The following is a 12,579-nucleotide window of genomic DNA, read 5'->3' on the forward strand; positions in this document are numbered from 1 at the left end:
ACTTGTTTTCTTTGCATTATTTGAGGTCTGAAAGCAATGCATTTTTTTTTTATTTTGACCAGTTATCATTTTCAGAAAATAAATACAAAATTGTTTGCTTGGAAATTTGGAGACTTGTCAGTAGTTTATAGAATAGTAATATATATTATATATTATATAATATTATCTATATATATAATTGCCTTATTCTGTCTGTCTGTCTGTCTGTCATGCTCCGAAATTGTGTCCTTACGGTGACACAAAGCTGATTGGCCGCTGGGCTCGCCATGGCCCCGCCCCCCCACACGGATTGGCCTCTCGCCCCGGATCTCTGCATGCCCCGCCCCCCTCACGCAATGCACGCTCGCTCTGGCCCAACTGACACGGAGCTCCGATTCCCAGGTGAGTACACACACACACATCAGATCACACTCACTCTCACACACACCTCACACATCACAACATGCTGGGATATCGCTTGCTTCTACACCGGCTCCATCAGGATCCCGGCAGCGCCAGACATAACCTTGCGATGCTGGGATCTTGACGGAGGCCGTGAAAGCTGGTAACCATTATACACATCGGGTAACTAAGGTCCCTTAGTTACCCGATGTGTATCATAGTTACCAGTGTACACCGGCTCACACTCACTCTCACACACACCTCACACACACATCACATCGCATCCACACATCAAGGTCCTGCAGCTGCGGAACATACACACACATAACAGCACACACACACACACACACATACACACACACACACAAATCAGATCACACTCACACACACCTCACACATCACATCGCATCCAAATACTCACAACATCCTGGGATATCGCTTGCTTCTCGGCGGCGATACTGTGCTGTTGTGAGCTTCCAGGACCTGCCGGGGGATCACATGGCCAGAAGCATGTGATATCCCCGGATGTTGTATCAGCGCGTATGTGCAATATCGTCAGTGTGTGTGTCTTTGTGTGTGAGTGTATGCGATCGGGTGTGTGTGAGTGTATGCGATCGGGTGTGGGTGTGTGTGAGTGTATGCGATCGGATCTGTGAGTGTCGGCAGAGGAGCACGGCGTGCTGGAGGAGGCTGAGAGGAGAGAGGCTGAACCTGGGGAAGGCTGGGATGGGGAGGCTGATGCTGGAGACGGAGAGGCTGATGCTGGCGCAGCCTGGCGGATGGAGCACCTTTGGGAGTGCGCAGCATGGCGGATGGAGCACGTTTGGGAGTGCGCAGCATGGCGGATGGAGCACGTTTGGGAGTGCGCAGCATGGCGGATGGAGCACGTTTGGGAGTGCGCAGCATGGCGGATGGAGCACGTTTGGGAGTGCGCAGCATGGCGGATGGAGCACGTTTGGGAGTGCGCAGCATGGCGGATGGAGCACGTTTGGGAGTGCGCAGCATGGCGGATGGAGCACGTTTGGAAATGCGCAGCATGGCGGATGGAGCACGTTTGGGAGTGCGCAGCATGGGGGATGCAGCACGATGGGGAGTGCGGAGTATGGCGGATGGAGCACGTTTGGGAGTGCGCAGCATGGAGGATGCAGCACGATGGGGAGTGCGGAGTATGGCGGATGGAGCACGTTTGGGAGTGCGCAGCATGGCGGATGGAGCACGTTTGGGAGTGCGCAGCATGGCGGATGGAGCACGTTTGGGAGTGCGCAGCATGGCGGATGGAGCACGTTTGGGAGTGCGCAGCATGGCGAATGGAGCACGTTTGGGAGTGCGCAGGATGGGAGATGGAGCACGATGGGGGGTGCGCAGCATAGGGGATGGAGCACGTTTGGGAGTGCGCAGCATGGAGGATGGAGCACGTTTGGGAGTGCGCAGCATGGCGGATGGAGCACGTTTGGGAGTGCGCAGCATGGGAGATGGAGCACGATGGGGAGTGCGCAGCATGGCGGATGGAGCACGTATGGGGGAGTGCGCAGCATGGGGGATGGAGCACGATGGGGGGTGCGCAGCATACGGGATGGAGCACGATGGGGAGTGCGCTGCATGGGGGATGGAGCACGATGGGAAGTGCACACCTCCCCCCAACACACACACATACGCGCGCGCGCGCACTGCACAACACACCACACCACACACACACACACTGGGAACCACAAACAACTGCCCTACACAGACACCCACACACACAGACAACGCTGCACACACAAATATACGCACATACCGCACAACACGCACATTGCACAAAACATACCTCCCCCAAAACACACCACACAACGCTACAGACACACAGCGCTCCACAAACAACGCAACACACAAACAACACCGCTCTCACCCCCCATCACACCCAGACAACATACAGAACATGTACAGCGCCCTACACAAACACGTGGTAACTACACACAACAACATATATATATATATATATATATATATATATAAACAATATATATATATAAACAAAAATCATACATGAACTACACAATACGTAAATTCTAGAATACCCGATGCGTAGAATCGGGCCACCTTCTAGTATATATATATATATATATATATATATATATATATATATATATAAATAAATAAATAATCACAATCTTCAATACACACCCTTTTAAACTCTGGATCATGGCTTTCTTTGAAGTTCTCCATCCCTTCATTATTCTTCCTGAGAGTGTGTGAATAAATTAACAACTGGGCATTGCCATTAGTGCGTATGGACACTTCTTTACTGAAAAGGGGAATTGTAGTGCCTAGTTGTCAGGGGAATCATACTACTCCAGGCAGTGAAAGATTACAATGTAGCCTCTTAGGCCCCTTTCACACGTCAGTGATTCTGGTACGTTTGTGCTTTTTTTTAAACGTACCAGAATCACTGACATGCGCAGACCCATTATAATGAATGGGTCTGCTCACACATCAGTTATTTTTCACTGCACGTGTCTCCGTGCGGCGTACCCGCGTGTCCGTGATTGCCGCACAGAGACCTGTCCATTTTTTTCTGGCATCACTGATGTCCCACGGACTACGCAGTGGTGTGGTCCGTGAAACACGTGCCAGAAAAAAACGTGCTTATAAAATAAAAAACATTTTAACTCACCCGGCTTCAGCCACGCTGTCTGCAGCCCGTTCTCCCTGCTGCTTCTGAGCCGGCTCATTATTGTCGCGCATATTCATGATGCACGACACAGCCGACCCGGAAGCAGCTGCTGCGGGGGTCAGCGCCGGCCGGATGCTGCACCGCAGGAGCGATCAGCACCATGGAGAGCGGGAGCGCGCACAGGTGAGTTAATCTCTAAGTGCAATCACGGGTGGCGGAGAACGGAGCCCGGATTGCACTTAGACAACCCACGTGTGCCGTGATTCACGGCACACAGAGGGACATGTGCGTGTTTTACACGCCAGTGAAAAACGTCAGTGGTTTTCACTGACGTGTGAAACGGGCCTTATAGTAAGATTTACTAACACATGTCTGTCTTTAAAAGGGGCTGTCCATCTTTGGGAACATTTTTTTTTTTTTTACCAGAAATGCATGTTTTTCAGGATAAAACTCACTTTTGCAATTGTGCTTCATTAAAAATGTTTCCCATTTTATCTTATGTAGGCTCTTTGTATCCCTGTATAATCAACTTTGATGTAGTCTTTGGCCATAAATGAAAATATTTTTAACTCCAAATACATATATTTAGGGAAAAAAAAAAAAAAAAAAGAAAAACAAAAGTGATGAGTGAGCACTACTATGCTCAGGTATTCATAACAAGTAGTGTTGGGCAAGCCTGTACTGTAAAATTCAGGATCCTTACCGGATACCTAGTATCTGTGTATCAACCCCGAACACTTGGCACTCCGGGAACTTCGTGTAACTTTCCGAATTCAACCACCCAAATTATTAAAAAATTAAAGGAAAAATATAGAAAATAGGGAATAAATCAGGAGAGGTTTACTTTACTTACTCACGGGTGGCTATAACACTACTTCCGGGACCGCTCATTACCCTCATATATATTCACTGCTTCCCCCGCCCACTGACAGGCCCGGAATTTCTGATTGGTTGCAGTCAGACTGCACCCACCCTGTGTGACAGCGTGTATGATTTCTTGGAATCACTCATGCTGTCTGCTTCTCTATAGTGGTGTAAAAATAAAAACAAATTTGGGTAGGGCCCCCATATTATGATACACAGCACAGAAAGCGTATACCCAGCCCCCTGCCTTGTGCTTATCTTGGCTGTGTATCAAAATAAGAGGCATCCCATGTTGCTGGGCTGGCTGGTATTCTGAGGCTGGGGAGACCCATGGTTAAATGGGCTCACCCCAACCTAAAAATAGCAGCCTGCAGCTGCCCACAATTGTTGCATCCATTAAATGAGACAACCCTGGTATTATACCCAGCTAATCCAGATTGCCCTGGTGTGGTGGCAATTGGGGTAATATAAGGGGTTAATGACAGCTCAAAGCTGCCACTAAGCCCTCGATTATTAATGGGAGGTGTCCGAGACACCCCCCCCCCATTACTAATCTGTAAGTGAAAAGGAAAACACAAAACACCGAAAAAAATCCTTGAGTAGAGCCTGTCCAACTGCTAGTTACAAGCACCAGAGCATGGTAGTGCTTGCTCATCACTACTTATAATCTAAAAACTTAGGGTATGGAAAATGGGCTCAGCACCGCCTTGTTAACCTGACTGGAACAACAAATGTGAAGCCTCTGTAAGCCCTAGTGACAGTTTATGGCATTATAAAAAGCCACCACCATTATCAGTCACCTGGTAAAAATAAACAAACAGTCACATGACACAAAATTATATTAATATAAATGACAATTTATTGTAAATAAAAACAAAATAAAAAACAGATACATTGTGAGGGCTCTGCACTGCAAGCCCCAAGTCAGTATATATATATATATATATATTTATAGAGATTTATACAGTAAATAGGATATTCCCTTTGGCACAGGTTCCCAACACGAAGGAACAATATATATATTCATTTAACAGATGCACCAACCTTGTAACCCATTCTCCTGCCAGGGAGCAATGTGCTGGCAGTAAAATATCCACTCGACCCATCATGGCTGTCATCTTGTTATATATATTTTTTTCTTGAGTGGTCAGTAACCTGGGTCTCCTCAACTGTAATGAAATTACAGCCCTCAGGCCATGCTGGGTATTGTAGTCTTACTACACAGCTTGAAGGACACAGGTCACAGATCACTACCTTATATCTTTCTTCCTGACCAACAAAGATAAAGTTCATTCAATACTGATCTGGAATGGTTACTATAGGGATCATATTCACCCTTGTCATTGACAATACTGCCCCTACAGGTCACATTAGGGTAATGCAGAGGAAATTAATTTCAGTACTTCTCAATTTTTAATTTTGCCCAATAGAAAGTAATTTTGGCAAGCAAGGAAAAAAAAAAAAAAAAACCCCATACATTTGAAAAAGGGTTTGTTTCTCTGTATAATGTACTCAATGGGCTTGAGCAATTTTGGACACCGCAGTAACCCAAGTGGAAACAGTTTTTATATTTTTGCATTAAAGGGGTTGCAGAAGGTGCTCATTGCCTGGGGGCTAAATTCTGTAAAAAACAAATTATAAATAAATAAATAAAAAAAATATAAAATAAAATAATTCACTCACCCTGCTATCACTCCTGGATCCAGCACAGCCCATTTCATGATCTGCACTGGTACCAGAAGCGATCACTGCACTGATGGCCCCTGACTACCATCACAACCCATCGGAACTACGCAATCGCCCCACCGGCAACTAGTTTATTTTGATCTCATTTGATAATGCAATTTGCACATTGTGGGTTTTTTTGCTTTAAATTCTGATTGATTAACCCCACAAAATCCTTCCAAAGTGCCATCCACTAGATGGCTCTCTTGTGTATCTTGCAGAGCAATTCTTCCCTAGTAAGACATAGATTATATGGAGTGGAGTGAGGCTCTCTGCTCTTTACACTGGATACTGGTATAACAGAGAGGCGGCTTTCAGTTCTGGACAGGTAAGGCATTGGATAAAAGAGAGCATTGCATGCTGGAAAAGAGGAGAAAGAAAGTTCCGGCACCTATAGGGATGAAAGAACGCTAATGAGGAGGAACCACCCAGTGAAGGCGTAAAGAAGTCAAGTAACCATTCCTGGACATATTAACCTTAATAACTGATCGGTAGGGTTGTGACACCCAACGATCCCATTATCAGCTTTTTCTGGTGACTGTCGGATGTGCTGATTTATGGAGCTGCAAAACTCAGTTAACTGCATAATGGCCACCGCTGGGTACTGCATATCCGCCCCCTATTGATTTGAATAGAGGACTACTATTCTGTTGATGGAGTTTTGCCAATTGGCGGGGGTGCCAGGTGTCACACACCCACCAACCAGATACTGATGATCTATCCTAAGGGTAGACCATTGATATAAAAGTCCTAACTGCTTCTCACCATTGGACATACTATATCCAGTGTTGAGTTCTGTATATGCAGGAGCCGCAGTCCACATCATACCTGGCAGACGGTGTGACTGCTTAAACTGTCTGTTAACCCTGCTACTGTCAATCTCTGACACTGATATTTAAGGCAAACAATCAGGGGAACACTGTTCAACTCATCTTGGTCCTAAGGGTTCTTCATTACAGCAGAGCTGTCAAAAATCGCGATATTGTCCAAAGTGGCCACCTATCCTGGAGGATCATCCCCAGCCACGAGGCGCTGCAGCACCTGACATCTTCAGGCGTTCATTGGAGCTGTGCCTACACAACCCGCTGAGGTGAGCACCTCCCTTTTATTTTTTTTCTACCCAATATACCTGATGGTCTTGTTCACGTTTGTTCCCCTCCAGTTTTTCTAGCAAAATCTAAAAATTAACTGTTTAAACTGTGTAAAAGCCATAAAGAGATTCGGCATGACAATAAAAAAAAAAAAAACGCGTGTGATGATTTCCGTGGACTTGCACAATGGAGAAGATGGAGAAATTTTGTTTTCCATCTTCTCCTGACAGTGCTGAGATTCGCTCATGGAAAAAAGAAAAAAAACGTAAAAAAAAAGGGCGCAATAGGGTCTTATCCGATATATATTAATTCACTTACCGTATATCAATGTTGTGCTCATCTTGTTATACACAATATTTAGAGCACTTAAACATGTATGGCAGCTGTAGATGTATCTAGTAAACTACGAATTCTGATATCTGGTAATACCTATAACCAGTGAGACTCCTGGATTATCAGCACGTTTTACAGTCACAGTATAGTTTAAACTGCTTTACGAATAAATTCAATAATCCACAAGGTTAGATAATTCAGCAGCTGTAAAGTCGGAGTGGCGGACCTCCGATGTGATCAGTCACCCGCTGTCAGTGCTCAGAGATTACCATCTGTAACCGCCGCAGAACAGGGAGTCGTTTCTTCACACTTCCTTAGAAGTCTGCAGGAAGTGATCAGAGGTGAGCGAGCGCTTCCTGCTCTAAGATGCACCAAGGTGAGCATACGTGTCTCTGCTTTCTCTAGGTTGTTTTTTTTTTTTTTTTTACCTTCACTGCATTAAAGAAGGGAATTTTGTTTACTTACCGTAAATTCCTTTTCTTCTAGCTCCAATTGGGAGACCCAGACAGTGGGTGTATAGCTACTGCCCTCTGGAGGCCGCACAAAGAACTACACTTAAAAGTGTAAGGCCCCTCCCCTTCTGGCTATACACCCTCCCGTAGGAGTACAGATTCCTCAGTTTTAGTACCAAAGCAAGAAGGAGGAAAGCCAATAACAGTTTCAAAAACAAATTCAATCCGATAACATGATCGGAGAACTTAAGAAACAACATGAACAACATGTGCACCCGAAAAACGAAACCCTAAGAACAAATAGGGCGGGTGCTGGGTCTCCCAATTGGAGCTAGAAGAAAAGGAATTTACGGTAAGTAAACAAAATTCCCTTCTTCTTTTTCGCTCCTAATTGGGAGACCCAGACAGTGGGACGTCCAAAAGCAGTCCCTGGGTGGGTAAAAAGATACCACATGAACGGGCTGTCAGACAGCCTCTTCCTACAGGTGGGCCACCGCCGCCTGAAGGACCTGTCTACCTAGGCTGGCATCTGCCGAAGCGTAGGTATGCACTTGATAGTGTTTGGTAAACGTGTGCAGACTCGACCAGGTAGCCGCCTGGCACACTTGCTGAGCCGTAGCCTGATGCCGCAATGCCCAGGACGCACCCACGGCTCTGGTAGAATGGGCCTTCAGTCCAGATGGAATCGGAAGCCCAGCAGAACGGTATGTGTGAAGAATTGGTTCCTTGATCCACCGCGCCAGGGTGGATTTGGAAGCTTGCGATCCCTTATGCTGACCAGCGACTAGGACAAAGAGCGCATCAGAACGGCGTAGAGCCGCCGTGCGAGAAATGTAAATCCTGAGTGCTCTCACCAGGTCCAACAGATGTAAACCCTTTTCAAATTGGTGAACTGGATGCGGACACAAAGATGGTAAAGTGATATCCTGATTGAGATGAAAGGAAGAAACCACCTTGGGAGAAAACTCTGGAATTGGACGCAGTACTACCTTGTCTTGGTGAAACACCAGGAAGGGAGATTTGCAAGATAACGCCGCTAGCTCGGACACTCTTCGAAGAGACGTGACCGCCACAAGAAAAACTACCTTTTGTGAAAGCCGAGAAAGGGGAACCTCTTTCAAAGGCTCGAAAGGCGGCTTCTGGAGGGCAATGAGAACCTTGTTCAGATCCCAGGGTTCCAATGGCCGTCTGTAAGGAGGAACAATATGACAAACTCCTTGGAGAAACGTGCGTACTTTAGAAAGCTGTGCCAAGCGCTTCTGAAAGAATACGGATAGCGCGGAGACTTGACCCTTAAGAGAGCTAAGCGACAAACCTTTTTCCAACCCAGACTGCAGGAAGGAAAGAAAAGTTGGCAATGCAAATGGCCAGGGAGAAACCCCTTGAGCCACGCACCACGCTAAGAATATCTTCCACGTTCTGTGATAGATCTTAGCTGAGGATGGTTTTCTAGCCTGTCTCATTGTGGCAACAACTTCATGAGATAAACCTGAGGCCGCTAGGATCCAGGACTCAATGGCCACACAGTCAGGTTCAGGGCCGCAGAATTCAGATGGAAAAACGGCCCTTGAGACAGCAAATCTGGACGGTTTGGTAGTGTCCACGGTTGGCCTACCGTGAGATGCCACAGATCCGGGTACCACGACCTTCTTGGCCAATCTGGAGCGACGAGTATGGCTCGATGGCAGTCGGACCTGATTTTCCGGAGAACTCTGGGTAACAATGCTAGAGGTGGGAACACATAGGGGAGTCGGAATTGCGACCAATCCTGAACCAAGGCGTCTGCCGCCAGTGCTCGGTGATCGTGAGACCGTGCCATGAAAACTGGGACCTTGTTGTTGTGTCGTGACGCCATCAGATCGACGTCCGGCGTCCCCCAGCGGCAACAGATCTGCTGAAACACGTCCGGGTGAAGGGACCATTCTCCTGCGTCCATGCCCTGGCGACTGAGAAAGTCTGCTTCCCAGTTTTCCACGCCTGGGATGTGAACTGCGGATATGGTGGACGCTCTGCTTTCCACCCACGTCAAAATCCGATGGACTTCTTGAAAAGCTTGGCGACTGCGTGTTCCCCCTTGGTGGTTGATGTACGCCACCGCCGTGGAGTTGTCCGACTGAATCCGAATCTGCTTGCCTTCCAGCCATTGTTGGAAGGCTCGCAGGGCAAGATAGATTGCTCTGATTTCCAGAACATTGATCTGCAGGGTGGACTCTTCCAGAGTCCACATCCCCTGAGCCCTGTGGTGGAGATACACCGCTCCCCACCCTGATAGGCTCGCATCCGTCGTGACGACTGCCCAGGACGGGGGAAGGAATGACTTTCCCTGTGACAATGAGGTGGGGAGAAGCCACCAACGCAGAGAGTCCTTGGCAGTCTGAGAGAGGGAGACAGTCCTGTCGAGGGACGTCGATTTCCCGTCCCATTGGCGTAGAATGTCCCATTGTAGAGGGCGCAGATGAAACTGCGCGAACGGGACTGCCTCCATTGCTGCTACCATCTTTCCTAGGAAATGCATGAGGCGCCTCAGTGAGTGCGACTGGCTCTGAAGGAGAGATTGCACTCCAGTCCGTAGCGAGCACTGCTTGTCCAGTGGAAGCTTCACTATCGCTGAGAGAGTATGAAACTCCATGCCAAGATAAGTCAGAGATTGGGTCGGGGTTAGATGAGACTTTGGAAAGTTGATAATCCACCCGAAACTCTGGAGAGTGTCTAGTGCCACCTTCAGACTGTGTTGGCATGCCTCTTGAGAGGGTGCCTTTATAAGCAGGTCGTCTAGATACGGGATGACCGAGTGACCCTGCGAGTGCAGAACAGCTACTACTGCTGCCATGACCTTGGTGAAGACCCGGGGGGCTGTTGCCAGACCGAAAGGTAACGCTACGAACTGCAGGTGTTCGTCGTGTATGACGAAGCGTAGGAAACGCTGATGCTCTGGTGCGATCGGCACGTGGAGATACGCATCTTTGATATCTATTGATGCTAGAAAATCTCCTTGAGACATTGAGGCTATGACGGAGCGTAGGGATTCCATCCGGAACCTCCTGACTTTTACGTGTCTGTTGAGCAGCTTTAGATCCAGGACGGGCCGATACGATCCGTCCTTTTTTGGGACCACAAACAGATTGGAGTAAAAACCGTGACCTTGTTCCTGAAGAGGGACGGAGGTCACCACTCCTTCCGCTTTTAGAGCGGCCACCGCCTGCAACAGAGCATCGGCTCGGTCTGGTGGGGGAGAAGTTCTGAAGAAACGAGTTGGCGGACGAGAACTGAACTCTATCCTGTACCCGTGAGACAGAATATCCCTCACCCAACGGTCTTTGACGTGTGTGGCAACGGTTCCTCCGGCTGCCCTTTTTGGGCGTGACTGAGACCTCCAAGAATCTGAGCGTCTCTGGTCTTTTTGAGTCTTTTTTGACGAGGTGAATTGGGACCTGCCCGGTCCTCGAAAGGACCGATAACCAGACTGACCCTTCCTCTGTTGGGGTCTGTTTTGTCTGTGTTGCGGTAAGGATGAGTCCTTACCCTTGGAGTGTTTGATGATTTCATCCAAACGCTCTCCAAACAATCGGTCACGAGAAAAAGGCAAATTGGTTAAGCACTTCTTGGAATGAGAATCTGCTTTCCAATGTCTTAACCACAGGGCCCTACGCAAAACAACGGAGTTGGCTGACGCCACTGCCGTGCGGCTTGTAGCGTCAAGAACAGCATTAATCGCGTACGACGCGAATGCCGCCATTTGCGAGGTCAATGGTGCTACCTGCGGGGCAAATGCACGTGTGACGGAGTCAACTCGCGCAAGCCCGGCTGAGATAGCTTGGAGTGCCCATACGGCTGCAAAAGAAGGCGCCAATGACGCTCCAATCGCTTCATAGATGGATTTCAGCCAGAGCTCCATCTGCCTGTCAGTGGCATCTTTAAGTGCCGCTCCATCTTCAACTGCAACCAAGGATCTAGCTGCAAGCCTGGAAATTGGAGGATCCACTTTTGGACACTGGGTCCAACCCTTGACCACCTCAGGGGGAAAAGGATAGCGTGTATCTTTAAGCCGTTTAGGAAAACGCCTTTCAGGATAAGCGTGGGGTTTCTGGATTGCGTCTCTAAAGTCAGCGTGGTCCAGAAAAGTGCTTAAAGTACGCTTAGGGTATCTGAAATGGATTCTCTCGTGCTGCGAAGCTGACTCCTCCACAAGAGGAGCTGGTGGGGAAATATTTAACATCTTATTGATGTTAAATATAAGATCATTAACTATGGCGTCACCATCTGGTGTATCTAGATTAAGAGCGGTCCCAGGATCAGAATCCTGATCAGTTACGTCCGCCTCATCACCCATAGATTCATCTCGCTGGGATCCTGACCATTGAGATGAATGTGAAGGCCCGTCATAGCGAGCCCGCTTAGGCTGCCCGGGGCCATCGTCCGAGTCAGAGTCTTCACCCTGAGGTGTATATGCCCGTCCCGGAGCTTGGAGCTGAGGGGGACCAGGGGGCAATGATTGCACAGTGTCCGTGGCCTGAAGTACAGGCCTAGCTCGCAATGTGTCAAGAATTTGTGACATAGTGAGAGACATTCTGTCAGCAAAAGCTGCAAACTCAGTTCCTGTCACCTGGACAGCATTCACAGGTGGTACACCCTGGGTCACGTCCAGCAGAGGTCCCGACTGTGCAAGCGCCGCAGGGGCCGAGCACTGCACACAATGGGGGTCCGTGGAGCCTGCCGGTAGAAAAGTCCCACATGCGGTGCAGGAAGCATATAATGTCTGTGCTTTGGCACCCTTGCGTTTTGCGGACGACATGCTGCTGGCTCTCTGCAATGTGAGAGAGTCTATAGCCAAAGGGCGACCAGCGCTATGCAATACAAAGTATTTGTAGCAACAAAATACTAAGAATAGTACTGGCACAAGAGGGGGTGAGCCCTGAGGGCTGCTTACCGCCCGCTGAATAGCGGGTAAGAGGCTGCAGAATTCCTTGTCTGGGTCTCCCCGGCTCCCCTCTGCAGCTCAGCGTGTCAGCAGGAATGGCTGCCGGCGTCTGTGGAGAGGGGCGGTCCGTGGGAGTTCCCAAACAAAAGTGCGGGAAACAGT

The sequence above is a fragment of the Anomaloglossus baeobatrachus genome, chromosome 5, assembly GCF_048569485.1.
Source record: "Anomaloglossus baeobatrachus isolate aAnoBae1 chromosome 5, aAnoBae1.hap1, whole genome shotgun sequence".
NCBI lineage: Eukaryota > Metazoa > Chordata > Amphibia > Anura > Aromobatidae > Anomaloglossus > Anomaloglossus baeobatrachus.